The sequence below is a fragment of the Malus domestica genome, chromosome 08, assembly GCF_042453785.1.
Source record: "Malus domestica chromosome 08, GDT2T_hap1".
NCBI classification, from domain to species: domain Eukaryota; kingdom Viridiplantae; phylum Streptophyta; class Magnoliopsida; order Rosales; family Rosaceae; genus Malus; species Malus domestica.
The window spans coordinates 11524158-11540244 of NC_091668.1; the positions used below are offsets into that span (position 1 = coordinate 11524158).

The 16087-nt window shown below is 38.9% G+C and overlaps 1 long non-coding RNA gene and 1 pseudogene across 3 annotated transcripts; both read right to left on the minus strand.

Moving 5' to 3' along the window:
• Positions 1-1405: 1405 nt before the first annotated feature.
• Positions 1406-4072, minus strand: LOC108171837 (uncharacterized). 3 transcript variants are annotated; one of them, XR_011583453.1, is made up of 6 exons: positions 3743-4072; positions 3340-3473; positions 3114-3241; positions 2907-3027; positions 2280-2340; positions 1780-2003 (listed from the first exon to the last, which is right to left on the minus strand). It is a non-coding gene; the product is annotated as an uncharacterized lncRNA (long non-coding RNA). The 3 variants fall into 3 exon arrangements; XR_011583451.1 differs by lacking the exons at positions 1780-2003; positions 2907-3027 and adding an exon at positions 1406-1634; XR_011583452.1 differs by lacking the exon at positions 2907-3027 and having other exon boundaries at positions 1910-2003.
• A 3547-nt stretch (positions 4073-7619) lies between these two features.
• On the minus strand, positions 7620-15024 carry LOC139198028 (uncharacterized; annotated as a pseudogene).
• Positions 15025-16087: the final 1063 nt, after the last annotated feature.

Sequence of the window (16087 nt, forward strand, 5' to 3'; positions counted from 1 at the left end):
ATTCTTTATACAAGTCACCTTGTTATTTAATTTAATTTTTAATCAAAACAGTCACTTTTATTTTTTTAAATTTACAACAAATTCATATGATTATTGAAAATTATTTTGTAAAGTACTACGGAGTTGTAATTATTTAAACTTTCATCTCACTCTATCAAATTAGCCAAAGTACTAAAGATAAATAAATTTACTTACACTCACCTAGGTTGTGCCTAGGCCCCAGTCTGTCACTCGATAAGTGCCTAGCATATTTTAGAACCATAAGAAAGTGTGTTTTTATTCAATTTCATAAATAGTATATCATTTTGCAATAGTTTCAGCAATAGTGTGCATTATTTTTTGTTCAAATATAGAATTAGTGTGAGTTATTTTGTATTAGTTCCAGAAATAGTGTTTATTTTGTTATTTTTCATAAATAGTGTAAGTTATGTTATTTTTCATAAATAGTGTGAGTTATTTTACTTTCAAAAATAGTACAAGTTATTATGCTGTAGTTCAAGAAATAGTGTGGATTATTTTAGTTCACTTTCCAAAATAGTGTAGGTTATAATGTTGTTTAAGAAATAGTGAGGGTTAGTTTGGTTCACTTTTAGAAACAGCGTGAGTTATTTTTGTTGTAGTTCAAGAAATAGTGGTTCACTGTTAGAAATAGTTCAAAAATAATGTTTATTTTGCTCCCTTGCATAAATAGTATGAGTTATTTTGGTTCGGTTTCGTAAATAGTGAGTTTTTCGTTGTAGTTCCAGAAATAGTATGAATTATTATGGCTCACTTTCATAAATAGTGTTAATTATTTTGGTGTAATTCCAAAAATAATATGTATTATTTTGGTTTACTTTCAGAAATAATATTAGTTATTTTGCTGTAATTTTAAAAATAATGTTTATTTTGTTACCTTCCAAATACAGTGTGGATTATTTTGGTTCATTTCATAAATAGCGTGGGTTTTTACTTGCGGTAGTTCCAGAAATAGTTGTTGTAGTTCATAAAATAGTGTCTTAACCATTTTCATTGTTGCAGATGGGAAACGAAAAATGTTAGCGTGAAGAGTTCCATAAACATGCGTGTTGAACTTCAGCTCGAACAAACTATCAGAAGGTTTACTAGCTTGCTGAAAATACAAGGAATAAGAGGGGGGGGGGGGGGAGTCAACCGGTACTACTACATAAATCCTATACAAATCCTATACACATAGACCATTTCCAGTCTAATCTAGCATAACCAAATTTAATAATAAGATCGTTTTCCAAAAAAAAAAAAAATTAATAATAAGATCCAATCACATTTCCCCAGAATAAAAGAGTTTGATTAGTAGACTTTAATAAATAAAAGAGTACTCTAATCGAATACCATTCAAGGTTATTGGTTATAAGGCATAAGTCACAATATACTTTCAACAGAAGACTTGAAAAACAAGTTTCATTAGACAACTTAAAGCTTCCATACAAGAATCCGATTATATGAATGAAATCTGGTAAATCATTCAATTCATATGTGACAAATTGAACTTCATTGTCAATTCAGCTCTGTGTGAATGACTACCTACTCGTGAAAGCATAGTGTACATAGCCCTCCTAACTGATTAAAGGAAATATCGACCACAATATTTTGCACAAGCACTTTACAAGCTTGACCTACCACAAGAAGACCAAATAGTATTTACATATGAAAATCACCTGTTTTGTTATCTACTATAACTAGAATCAAAATAATGGCTAATGAAATAGACACGCACGTAGCAATTTCATTCAAGGGAAATGCAAGTTACACAACATAAACTCAACACAAAAATTTTACTAGACATAGATGGCAACATCAACATTAAGCTGTAACTTATACCTATCTTCAATCTAATAAAGTGAAGAGGTAAAAGCTAAAAACCTCTGCCCAAATCAACTGGACATCTTTCACCATAAACTCAGCAGCCATATTTTGATATTCCCTTTCAAGGACAGCACAGACGTCACCACCCAATATCTCCATCCGGCAGATAGGTCTTTACTCTTTAGAGGTAAGGTAATTAATTGAATACTGTCATTTATCATTTTTGCTAACTTGAAAGGTCAATAGAAACAGATAAATCGCAGCAAGGAAAGTTTCAGCTCCAGAAAACAAATTAACCTAAACTAACAATTTATATGCAGAATTCAAGCTCACCAAAATAAATTTCCATGCCCAATTCACAAACTATACACACAAATATATCAGAAATTGGTTGTTTTGTAGCTCAATATGCACATCAATTTGTATAAAACAAAGTCGAAGACAAAGATTTATACCTCTGTTTTCTGATATTTGTGCTCGGACCCATGTCGATATAAGATGAAACAAAGAAAAGAGCTGCACAGAGAGAAACAACATACAAAGTAACAACTTCAAACTGAACGATCGAGACGGTGAATTTCAGATCGGAGTTGTAGTCCTAGTCAGAAGATCCATTATCATTGGTCCCTTAATTCTTCAAAACGTGCAGCTATGGTCCTTTTCGTTAACTCCGTCAAAATGAGTTATGTTGGAAGGATCATTGCTACAATTGATATAAAGATGAAAGACCATTGCTCTAATTGAGTTAAAGTTGAGGGACCATTTCTTTAGTTGGGTTAAATTGAGAAATCATTGCTACAATTTTTCTCATTTGGTTTTCCATAATTGCCCCTGATTCAGCCTCATGGCACATGACTCATTTTGACGGAAGTTCTAACGGAGTTGAAGAAAATGACCATAGCCGCACGTTTTGAGAAGTTAAGGGATTAATGGTCTTAGATTTTTAGTTGAGGGACCATTACTCCAATTGAGTTAAAGTTGATAGACCATTGCTACAATTTCCTCTTATTTAGGCATAAATCAATTGACAGCATCTTACATTAGACATCTTAATTGGTCAGACTCATTGTGTAAGGACTTACATGCGCCCCTTCAGATGCCACATTGCCGTTCCAAACCAATAACACAATGTCATGTATAAGTGACATTGTTACTTTGAGTTTGATCTATGTAATTGGTGAATTTTTTTGGGTCCAAACTATGCTACCAAAAGAGAATGACAGAGAATTAGGAATAGAAGCTCCTACAGTCATTTGTGTAATGGGGTAAAAATTTCAAGGTTCACTTACGAAAGCTCGAATCACCATATTTTGATCCTCAGCTGGTCGCACTTTTTCAAGGGGTTTGCTTCTGAAAAACCTAAGCAGGTTCATAAAGGCCTAACATATGCCCATCAAATACATCGCATGGCAGCAACCTGTAACACGAAACTCTTACTAAAATCTCTGCACCCAGTGTAGCAATGATATATGAACAAATGATCACAACGGTTTTGTTTAGAAATTTAGTCATCACCTTGCCATGGACTTCATATTTGATAGGGCCATCAAGTTTCAGCTCCTTATGCCACCAACTTGGTCACTATTTGATTAATGTCTGGCACTGTGAAGGACAAAAGTGAAGAGTTTCCATTCTACAATGCATGTTCCCTGTCAAAATTAGTCATTAGCAGATGCCAATTTCATTCAAAACATAAAGCTTAAATCCAATTACTGCTCAAATAACACCACATTACCAAAAAATACCAAGAATTATAACATCGAAAAAACCCAAGAAATTCTAAGCTTTACTCTTTCAATCGACACAAACTTCACTTGGGTCTCTTTCAATTATACTGTTTTTACGAAAAACACGAGCAAACAGTACAATTTGTGGGAAAGGATGTGTAAAAAACTGGTTTATACAAATCATCAAACACCTGGTGTGCACCGAGCACAGAGTCTCAGAGAATGGAGAGGGAGAGTTCACTTGGGGTATTGCATAAGGGAAAGCTTGAATGGGCTGGACTGTAGATCCGTCTATCGAAGAGTGCAGACATTGACGGTGAAGTCCAACCCTTCGGCGTAGAACCAGGCGGCTTTTGGCACGTCCTTGTGCAGCTGCAGTAGCCTAAACAACGCCTCTGGCATTTTCCCCTCGCTTTCTAAGTTACGTACGTGCTGCTGACTGAAGGATACTGACTCATCGGTTGTCGTTTCAAGTGTGAGTCGTGACTGATATAAGACGACACGTCGTTTTGAAAGTTTCAAAGTTAAATTGGAGATTAGCATATGATGACTGCGTGCCCAGATAGTGGTCGCCTACCTCTTGTGTAAAAGTCTCACCTCTAAACTATGGTGATAATCCTTGTTATACAAAAGAATTTTCTTATTCTAACGTTAATGTTCGAATTTTATTTGAGGTCACTCAATCGACTTGTTACATATTATGATGAAAGTTGTGCCTTTGCTTCACTCCACTCCTAATTTCATCATTTTTTTTCTTTTTCAATTTTGACATAATCCTAGACATGAGTGCTTCTTTTAGGGTATTAAGAGATTCTACAAGCTTAGGGATATATTTGAACTCGCAAGGGAAATTTGGAAAGATAGTCTAAATTTGGATCATGTATAGAATTTTAACCAATTGTTATAATTTTCTGAAGTTTTAATCAAAACATGACATGAAAATACCACAATGCCCCTTATATATATATCATTCTATTGTTAATTACACTCTGGCTTGCTTTCTTTCAAAGTCCAACAAGAATTCACATGTAGAGCTGCTTTAGATCTCTGTGTGGATGGTCAATAATTGAAGGGAATCCGAGGGAAGTGGTAAGTCATTTCCAATCAATGACAGTAATTGTACGGTATTGTCCCTATCCCAGCAAATATAGCTTTTCTAGTCAAGCGGGTCATGATTTAAGTCCAATAGGTAAACTTCTGATGATACAATTACATCACTGGGATTGCTTTCTCGATCATTATCCGAAAATCACATGCTCCACCACTTGTGTGGACTTCGTCAATTTTGTTGAGTTTCATTATTCTCACAAAGAAGATTCGAACAGAATCTTCATTCTTTGCAAATGTACTTTTTAAGCGAGCTACTTAACGCGTTATTAAATTTAAGAGTAATATTAAGGAGACTAAATTTATAAATTAAATGTAAATTAAATGACATGTAAGTTGATGATTGGAATATTACTTAAACATTAATAAACATCCTCATTTTTATTAATGACACATTATTTAGTTTATAATTTTAGTTTATAAATTTAATCACCCTAACATTATTCTAAATTTAAACTCAAAGTTTTTCTTCGATTAAAAAAATCCATTGCTAATAGAAGTGCAGATTACGGTTGGAGGAGTAAAAGTACGTGGGAACACAAGGAAGTTATTGATTAGGTAAAAGTTGCCGAACCCCATACGCGTTGCATTTTCCAACTTTAAGTTTTTGGCATCAAAGCAATAGTCAGTGAAACATCCCATGTGAAAAAAGTTGAGGGATATCTCAGAACTAGTACTCTAGTAGCAAAGCAAAACTAGCTCATCCCCACAATCCAAACTATTTCTTCCTTTTAATTTCTTTTCTGATTTGCAGACTTCTTTCTTAAGGGTTTTGCTATCCCTCACATCTTTTTACTTTTCACAAACTACTCTTAATTTTTATTATTGAATCAAATGAATTAAATATAATAAAATTACATAAATTAACAAAGAGGTGTATGAAAAATAAAATAATATGTGTCGATAGTGCCACTCTTTTGAAAAACAATAATCATATATGAACTAGGTTTACTAGGGATTCGGATTCTCCCCCATCCTCTTTCCATCTCATTCCATTCCATTCTCTCACATTCTCTATTTTATCTTTCTCTTTTTATAAAAAATTAATATAAGATGTCAAGGCTTAACCGTGACCGTTTAAATAAGAGGGGAGGGAAGGGGAGAAAAAAAAGAGGGGAGAGAATCCTATAGAGCCCCAAAAAGAAGCCTAACGGTTGAATTATGTTTCCCTCAAAGACTTAATTGCTTAGCTAAATCATAAAGACCAAACCACACTACAGTCATGGATCACAACAGATTTTTCAGTGTAACCGTCACACGAGACGGAACACCACATGTCCCTATATAAATGGTGGGATATATGTGTTAAAAAATTAATAATTTAAAAATTAAAAATTTCCACCACTTACATAAAAACATGCCGTGTACCATCAATGTTCCCGTCACAACAAAAAATTCTCATGGATCACATTTTCCCTCCCTCGTGGCTCGATTTCAAGGGTGTGGTTGATCCTAGAGAACACAACAGAGTCACCGACGACAGTGAGGAGGTAGGCTGGATCGATGTGGGATATTTTGTTTTTGCAAGGAGTGGTACATCCTTGAGAAAGAAGGGTAAAGTTGAAATTGTTGGGGAAATTTTTGATGGTGGGGTGATTTAACAAATTATGGGGTGTGAACATAATTTTAATATAATATTATGAGAAATTTTATTTGAACTCATATAATATTACTTTACACTCAACTTAAATCTTAAATGTAAATTATTTTTTTACCTTATTGCATAATTACCATCAGTACAAGATAAACTCATAATAAAATAAAAATTTATCAATAAATACAAAATCCATTAAACAAACCCTTAGCATCACACAATCTTTAACTAATGTTCTATTATGGCTAAAGCTGACACACCCCGATCCAGAGGATCCAGGTGTGCTGGCCGTCACGTGAGCGTGACGTAACCATAAGTGCGACACGGAAGCGAAACAACAGCATACATAAGCAGGAATTCAAACCAAACTCTAGCATATCAACCTACGAACGTAACCGGACGAGTTATAAAGTAAACACACAAGTTCAGAGCATAGGTTAACTGCAGTCAAGTAGGACTAAAATAAAAATACATCACCCTCAGGTGAGTCCTACATGTCGAAAGTCTATCAGAACGCCGGAATAAGACCTCGAGAGCCACCAACCGCTAAACTAGAACCTGGAGGGGCGCAAAACAAAATGAGTGGGTCAGTAAAACAAAATAGTTTTCCCAAAACAGTTCATTAAAAACAATTCTATCCCCTCGCCGTAAAAACCTGTATACTTTCCCAGAAAATAGCATATATACATATATATATACGCCACATCATAACTCAGCACATATCCATCATCATAATATCTCAGAAATGATATGCCATGCCCAAAATATAATCAGAATGCATCAATAATAGTCAAGTGAAGTAATAAATCAACCGGAGACCCTACAATGGTCTTGTACGGCTGATTCTAAAGCTCAACATCCAATCCAACTGGAGTCACCTCGGTGACCTGTACGGTTCAACTCTGCACGTCACTCGGAACTACATATAGTAGTTTGTACGATGACAGGTGTATAAATACGCTCTAGTGCTTCTCTCATCAATCATCGGCGCGCATAACTAAGGTCACCCACTAGTTGGAATCACATCTAGTGATCTGTACAACTAGCATGTCGGAACCCTCACATGGTCTGTACGACATCCACCTACTTGGATCCAAGACGAGCGTGCGGTGTGGTGAATAACAATATAAGCACTATCACCTAGGTGCAGGTTATGAGCTTTCAATGCAATTCATAATAAATAACTCAACTGGAAATAAATAAACTCACCTGAGCGTCCATCGCGTTATTTCACGTACATATATATCAATTATCACATTAAATATTTCAATAATTTCATGCATGGCAATTAAATTCATAACTTTCATAAAAACGTATTTTCTGGGAAAATAACTGTATATAGGTAATACGAAATCAAAACTGCCCACTCACTGATAAGTCGAGGGGTCGTAACCCCCGTGGCGTCCCTGGATGCGGTCGTCCTCGGAATACATCTCACCTATATGCGAAACAACTATAAAAACGTTAATTGTAAACACATCACCAATAATTCGAAATAACTTCTCATACGATGCTCAATTTGGGTATATGAATATGCCACCTCGACCTACTCGACGTCACGGACGTCGTACAATTTTTAGAAAAAATTTTGGAGGTCCCACGCGCCCCCCACGCGCATCACCCCCTACCTCGGCTCGCGGAACTGGTTTTTCCAGCGGCCGGTTTCCGGCAAGTTTTCAAACCCTTCGTTCTCCTTCGTTTTTCACCCATTTTCTTCGTATTTTATATCAAATTGAAGCCCCAATCATGAAGAATCACAATAGACTAGTTTAAGGCTCTAAAAACAACCATATCTCACCGGAAAAATTCAAGCAAAACCGGCCAAAGTCGAACTCGACGATCCCGACGTCCAAAACTTCCAAACGAACGTCCCCGAGCTTCCTTAGGACCTCCTAAAGCTCACTGTGAGCTTGGATTGTCCTAAAAATCAACCAACATAAAGTTCATGAATAGTGCCATTTTTGATCCTCGGGTTTTAAACGTGAAAACGAAGGAGATCTTACCTGAAAATGGTGTCTTTGAGTTCGTAGGACACTCACGAACACGATGGTACTAATTTCCACGTCGATCCACGAAGTTTGGGGTGGTTTTGGGTGTCGTCCGTACGTTTTGGGTGAGAGAGAGTGAGAGAGGGTTGAGAGGAAGGAGCAAGAGAGAGGCTACGAGATGAGGAGAGAGAGAGAGGGTAAGTTTGTGATGTCCCAAGCAATCCCTACCATCCATTACATCCCAATCAAACAAATATTCCAAACTTTAAAAATTCTATCCAACTTAATCAATTTCCACAAACTTAGGAACTAATAATGTCACAAGCATACGTACCTTAGTACCCGTCAAGGGTAAAATCGTCATTTCACGTTCTCGATATATAAATCCTGGGACGGGCTGTGACAATCTCCCCTCCTTATAGAATTTCGTCCCCGAAATTCCCATAACCAATTAACGCACTTAATACCCATAGAATAACCTTGGGTACATCTCTCTCTCATTCGATCTTCTGTCTCCCAGGTAGCTTCCTCCACAGAATGGTTCCTCCACAATATAGTGACTGGTTCCTCATCATAAGTCAAATCCGGATTAATCTCTAACGGTTGAGGAGGGATCACATGAGAAGGATCAGAAGTATAATGCCGAAGCATAGAGACATGGAACACATTATGGACCTTAGATAGCTCCGGAGGCAACTCTAGCCGGTAGGCAACTTCACCAATTCTTTCAGTGATTACATAAGGTCCAATGTATCTCGGACTTAGCTTTCCTCTTTTTCCAAATCGTACCACACCTCTCCAAGGTGACAATTTCAAAAACATCCAATCACCCACATCATACACTCGATCAGTAGTATGCCGATCCGCTAAACTCTTCTGTCGATCTTGGGCTGCCTTCAGGTTTGCTTTAATTACTTGAACATTTTGAGTTGTCTCATCTACAATCTCTGGGCCTTTTAACACCCTTTCACCAACCTCAGACCAACATAATGGCGTTCGACACGCCCTACCATAAAGTGCCTCAAATGGTGACATACCAATGCTCGAGTGAAAACTGTTATTGTAAGCAAACTCCATCAAGTCCAGACGATCATGCCAGGAATCACCAAATTGTAATACTGAAGATCTCAACATATCCTCCAACGTCTGAATGGTCCTCTCTGATTGCCCATCAGTTTGAGGATGATAAGTTGTGCTATACAGTAATTGTGTACCAAGAGCTTCCTGAAAAGCCACCCAGAATTTAGAAGTAAATCTTGGGTCTCGATCAGAAATAATATTTACTGGAACTCCATGATACTTTACAATCTTTGTAATGAACAACTTAGCCAATTTATTCAGAGGGTACTTCTCCCTAACTGGAATGAAATGCGCTGATTTGGTAAGTCGATCCACAATCACCCAAATACCATCAAATCCATTTCGTGTACGAGGAAGTTTATACACGAAATCCATGGTTATATTTTCCCATTTCCACTGGGGAACGGGAAGTGGCTGCATTCGCCCAAATGGATTCTTTCTTTCTGCCTTCACTTGCTGGCAAATAATACATCTACTCACATAATCTGCAATTTCTCTTTTCATACCCGGCCAATAATAAAATGGTCGAATGGTATGATACATTTTAGTTCCTCCCGGGTGCATCGCATAAGCTGAACAATGCGCTTCATCTAAAATTTCCTTCTTTAATTCCTCATTATTCGGAACATACATTCTGTTTTCTTGCATGAGCATACCATCTGATTCCCGAATTCTAAGGTCTTTCTTTTTCCCTTCACTTCTTAATTGAACCAACTCCTGAATTTCCTCATCCACCATCTGAGCTTCGAGTATACGATCCACCAAAACTGGCCTGACTTGAAAACTAGCAAGAAAAGCTCCACTCTGATTTTCCCACTCCAATCTTACTCCAGTTGCCCTCAGTTCAGCAAGAAGAGGAACACGACTAGCATATAAGGCATTAAGCCTACCTTGGGGTTTCCTACTCAGTGCATCCGCTACCACATTAGCACGACCTGGATGATACTCAATAGTACAATCATAATCACTTAGCAATTCCATCCACCTTCGCTGACGAAGATTAAGATCATGCTGAGTAAATAAATACTGAAGACTCTTGTGATCAGTGAAGATCTTACACTTCTCACCATACAAATAATGCCTCCAAATCTTCAAGGCAAAAACAATTGCTGCCAATTCAAGATCGTGAGTAGGATAGTTCCTTTCATGATTTTTCAACTGCTGAGAAGCATAGGCAATCACCTTATTATGCTGCATCAAAACACATCCCAAACCATTTAAGAAAGCATCACTGTAAATTTCAAAATTTCCGCTATCATCAGGAAGTACCAACACTGGAGCATGAGTGAGGCAATATTTCAATTGCTGGAAACTCCGCTCACAATTTTCATCCCACTCAAATTTAACATCCTTCCTGGTCAACTTCGTTAACGGCAAAGCAATCATAGAAAAATCCTGAACGAACCGTCGATAATAACCTGCTAAACCAAGAAAACTACGTACCTCAGTGACGGTTTGAGGTTGCTCCCAATTCTCCACCGCTGCTATCTTTTGAGGATCAACTTGAATTCCTTGAGCCGATACAACATGCCCCAAAAATGCCACTTCAGTCAACCAAAACTGACATTTACTGAACTTAGCATACAACTGATGCTCCCTCAATTTCCTTAACACCAAGTTAAGGTGTCAGATATGATCTGCTTGAGATTTAGAGTATACCAGAATATCATCAATAAAAACAATAACAAATTTATCAAGATATTGCTGGAATACCTCATTCATCAACCTCATAAAAGCTGCAGGTGCATTAGTCAACCCAAACGGCATAACCAAAAATTCATAATGTCCGTATCGAGTTCGGAAAGCCGTCTTGGTTACATCATCTTCTTTAATCTTCAATTGATAATACCCGGATCTCAAATCAATCTTAGAAAATACACACACATCTTTCAGCTGATCAAACAAATCATCAATGCGAGGCAATGGATAACGGTTTTTAATCGTTACTCGGTTCAATTGCCTATAATCAATACACAATCGCAGAGTTCCATCTTTCTTCCTCACAAATAATACTGGGGCACCCCAAGGTGACGAACTAGGTTGAATGAAACCTTTATCAAGTAATTCTTGCAACTGGATTTTCAATTCTCTCAACTCAGCAGGAGCCATTCTATAAGGAGTCAAAGATATAGGGTCAGTACCTGGAAGCAAATCAATAGCGAATTCCACCTCTCTGTCTGGCGGCAACCCCGGCAAATCATCAGGGAATACATCCGGATAATGTCTGACCACACCAACTTCTTCTATACTAGTAGGAACAACATCATTTAGCACCACATGTGCTAAATATCCCTGACAACCCTTCGATAATAATTTCCTCGCCCATATGGCAGAAATAACACCATGTCTCACCCCACTTCTCTCGCCCACAAAAGTCACCTTGGGTAGTCCAGTACGATAAAAAGTAACTGATTTACCATAACAATCAATATGGGCACGATTATAATGCAACCAATCAGCCCCTAGAATCACATCAAAATCCACAATATCTAACGGAATAAGATCAGCTGACATAACCACGCCCTCTATCATCACTGGACACCCAAGATACACATTATCAACATAACATTTATCTCCTCTAGGCATGGCAAACTCTAAATCAAATCCCAGAGGTGAAGGGTAAGGTTGGGTCATTTGAGCAAACGTATGAGAAATCACAGAGTGCGTAGCACCACAATCAATCAAAACCTTAGCAAAATGACCAAGAACATTTAACGTACCCATTATCAAGTCTGGATGGTTCTGAGCCTCCTGCAGTGAAATATGATTAACTCGCCCCTGAGCTTGCTGTCGTCCACCTCGGCCTCTACTGCCCTGATTACCTCGTCCCTGAGGATTACGCCCCTGGCCTAGCTGACTAGGCTGCCTGGATGATCCTACACCACTAGTAGCAACTTCCCCCTGACGGGGCTGGCCTCCCTGATGCCACTGCGATCCACCAGCTGGCATAGATGAATAAGAAGAATAACCTCCAAAATCCTGAGAATACCCTGGCTGAGGATAAGGCTCCTGGGGATACTGATAATGTCCGGGAGCATATGGAGCAGCATCCCCCTGGTAGTGGTAGGCACCACCACGACTCGACTGGCCATAACCACCTGGTCTAAAACTCTGCTGAATCGGTGCTGGAGGTGGCATATTAGTCTGCTGAGGTCTCTGCTGACCCTGGGGACACTGAGAAGCCCGATGTCCCATTTGCCCACACGTAAAGCAAGCACCACTACCTCTCCTACACTCACCATGGTGACGGAAGTTACAACGGCGGCACCACGGAGCGCCAGAACCACCAGAATCCCTCTGCCTCTGAAATCTAGGCCCACCAGAAAATCTACCACCACCTCTTCTAGGGCCAGTAACACTGAATCCACCACTAGAAGAACTCGAACTTGCTCCACTCTTCTTAAAATTCTGAGTCTTGCGAGGTCCCGGAATAGTAATACCTTTACCTTTATCATTCTTTTTCTGACCGTCATTCTTATCCTCGTCATCATCACTCTCACTAGAAAGTTTATCAGAGTCCTCCATCCTGACCAAAATCTCGAAAAACTCATGGTAGTCGGCGCAGGGAAGTGCACTGGCAAAGGTACGCCACTTCTTCTTAGATCCCAACTTGAAACGTCGAAGCATCTCTCCCTGATTACCAACTGTATCAGGGTCATAGCGAGATAAATCAGTAAACTTTCTGTAGTACTCATGAGCTGACATATTCTTCTGTTTCAACCGAGTAAATTCCTGTTTCTTACGATCAATATACTCTGAAGGGACAAATCTTTTCTTGAAATTATCTTTAAACACAGCCCAATCAGATGCCATAGCTGGGGTCATAAACTGAGTCTGATTCCTCCACCAACTAGCCGGCTTTAGACCCAAAAACCAGGTAGTGGTCTCCACCCACCTATCAGCCGGAAAATTCCCCTGACTTTGCATTACCTGAAATGTCTTTTCAATGTGATCTAGCCATTTCTCTGCCCCTTTGTGACCTTCATCACCCATAAAACGATCTAACTTCAAATTGTACATGGTCTCCAAATGTGTCCTCTGAGGTGGGGGAGGAGGACGAATCACATTCTGGAAAGCCTGAGCCATTGCTTCCCCCAATTGAGTAATATCCGGAAAACTAGGTTCAGGAGTACGACGGAACTCCCTACGCTCTCTACGAGGCAGCATGATTCTGACAGAAAACATTAAAAGATCATTAAAGCATTAACAATTATACATGACTGCAACCTAAGCTCTGATACCAAACTGACAAACCCTGATCCAGAGGATCTGGTCGTCACGTGAGCGTGACATAACCATAAGTGCGACACGGAAGCGAAACAACAACATACATAAGCAGGAATTCAAACCAAACTCTAGCATATCAACCTACGAACGTAACCGGACGAGTTATAAAGTAAACACACAAGTTCAGAGCATAGGTTAACTGCAGTCAAGTAGGACTAAAATAAAAATACATCACCCTCAGGTGAGTCCTACATGTCGAAAGTCTGTCAGAATGCCGGAATAAGACCTCGAGAGCCACCAAACGCTAAACTAGAACCTGGAGGGGCGCAAAACAAAATGAGTGGGTTAGTAAAACAAAATAGTTTTCCCAAAACAGTTCATTAAAAACAATTCTATCCCCTCGCCGTAAAAACCTGTATACTTTCCCAGAAAATAGCATATATACATATATATATACGCCACATCATAACTCAGCACATATCTATCATCATAATATCTCAGAAATGATATGCCATGCCCAAAATATAATCAGAATGCATCAATAATAGTCAGGTGAAGTAATAAATCAACCGGAGACCCTATAATGGTCCTGTACGGCTGATTCTAAAGCTCAACATCCAATCCAACCGGAGTCACCTCGGTGACCTGTACGGTTCAACTCTGCACGTCACTCGGAACTACATATAGTAGTCTGTACGATGACAGGTGTATAAATACGCTCTAGTGCTTCTCTCATTAATCATCGGCGCGCATAACTAAGGTCACCCACTAGTTGGAATCACATCTAGTGATCTGTACAACTAGCATGTCGGAACCTTACATGGTCTGTACGACATCCACCTACTTGGATCCAAGACGAGCGTGCGGTGTGGTGAATAACAATATAAGCACTATCACCTAGGTGCAGGTTATGAGCTTTCAAAGCAATTCATAATAAATAACTCATGTGGAAATAAATAAACTCACCTGAGCGTCCACCGCGTTATTTCACGTACATATATATCAATTATCACATTAAATATTTCAATAATTTCATGCATGGCAATTAAATTCATAACTTTCATAAAAACGTATTTTCTGGAAAAATAACTGTATATAGGTAATACGAAATCAAAACTGCCCACTCACTGATAAGTCGAGGGGTCGTAACCCCCGTGGCGTCCCTGGATGCGGTCGTCCTCGGAATACATCTCACCTATATGCGAAACAACTATAAAAACGTTAATTTTAAACACATCACCAATAATTCGAAATAACTTCTCGTACGATGCTCAATTTGGGTATATGAATATACCACCTCGACCTACTCGAAGTCACGGACGTCGTACAATTTTTAGAAAAAATTTTGGAGGTCCCACGCGCCCCCACGCGCCCCCCACGCGCATCACCCCCTACCTCGGCTCGCCGGACTGGTTTTTCCGACGGCCGGTTTCCAGCGAGTTTTCAAACCTTTCGTTCTCCTTTGTTTTTCACCCATTTTCTTCGTATTTTATATCAAATTGAAGCCCCATTCATGAAGAATCACAATAGACTAGTTTAAGGCTCTAAAAACAACCAAATCTCACCGGAAAAATTCAAGCAAAACCGGCCAAAGTCGAACTCTACGATCCCGACGTCCAAAACTTCCAAACGAACGTCCCCGAGCTTCCTTAGGACCTCCTAAAGCTCACTGTGAGCTTGGATTGTCCTAAAAATCAACCAACATAAAGTTCATGAATAGTGCCATTTTCGGTCGTCGGGTTTTAAACGTGAAAACGAAGGAGATCTTACCTGAAAATGGTGTCTTTGAGTTCGTATGACACTCACAAACACGATAGTACTAATTTCCACGTCGATCCACGAAGTTTGGGGTGGTTTTGGGTGTCGTCCGTACGTTTTGGGTGAGAGAGGGTCGAGAGGAAGGAGAGAGAGAGAGGCTACGGGATGAGGAGAGAGAGAGAGGGTAAGTTTGTGATGTCCCAAGCAATCCCTACCATCCATTACATCCCAATCAAACAAATATTCCAAACTTTAAAAATTCTATCCAACTTAATCAATTTCCACAAACTTAGGAACTAATAATGTCACAAGCATACGTACCTTAGTACCCGTCAAGGGTAAAATCGTCATTTCACGTTCTCGATATATAAATCCCGGGACGGGCTGTGACAAAAGCCCTAAGACGATCTCATAGAGAAAAACAAGTTTTACGACCGATAGATGGTGATTTTAAAATTTTGGACCTTCCACGTAAGGTATGAATCGATTTATGCAAAAATAAATTAATTTTTTTTAAGGTTTTGGAGTGTATTTGTGGATGAAAATTTCTTCCTTCTTATTCTTGGACAAAATTTCACCTACAAAACAAATAACACCTTTGGTCAAGGCCAAGAGCCTCACGCGCCCATGATGAATAGGGGGGCTTTGGCCAAAGAACCTCCGATGCCAAAGTTAGAATTTTGAGGGAAAAATGTTTGGAGAATTTAGAGAATTTAGCAAGAGCATTGGAATTGAGTTTTGGAGAGAATGATGAGATTTTTATAGGGTTGTGGTCAGCCCCT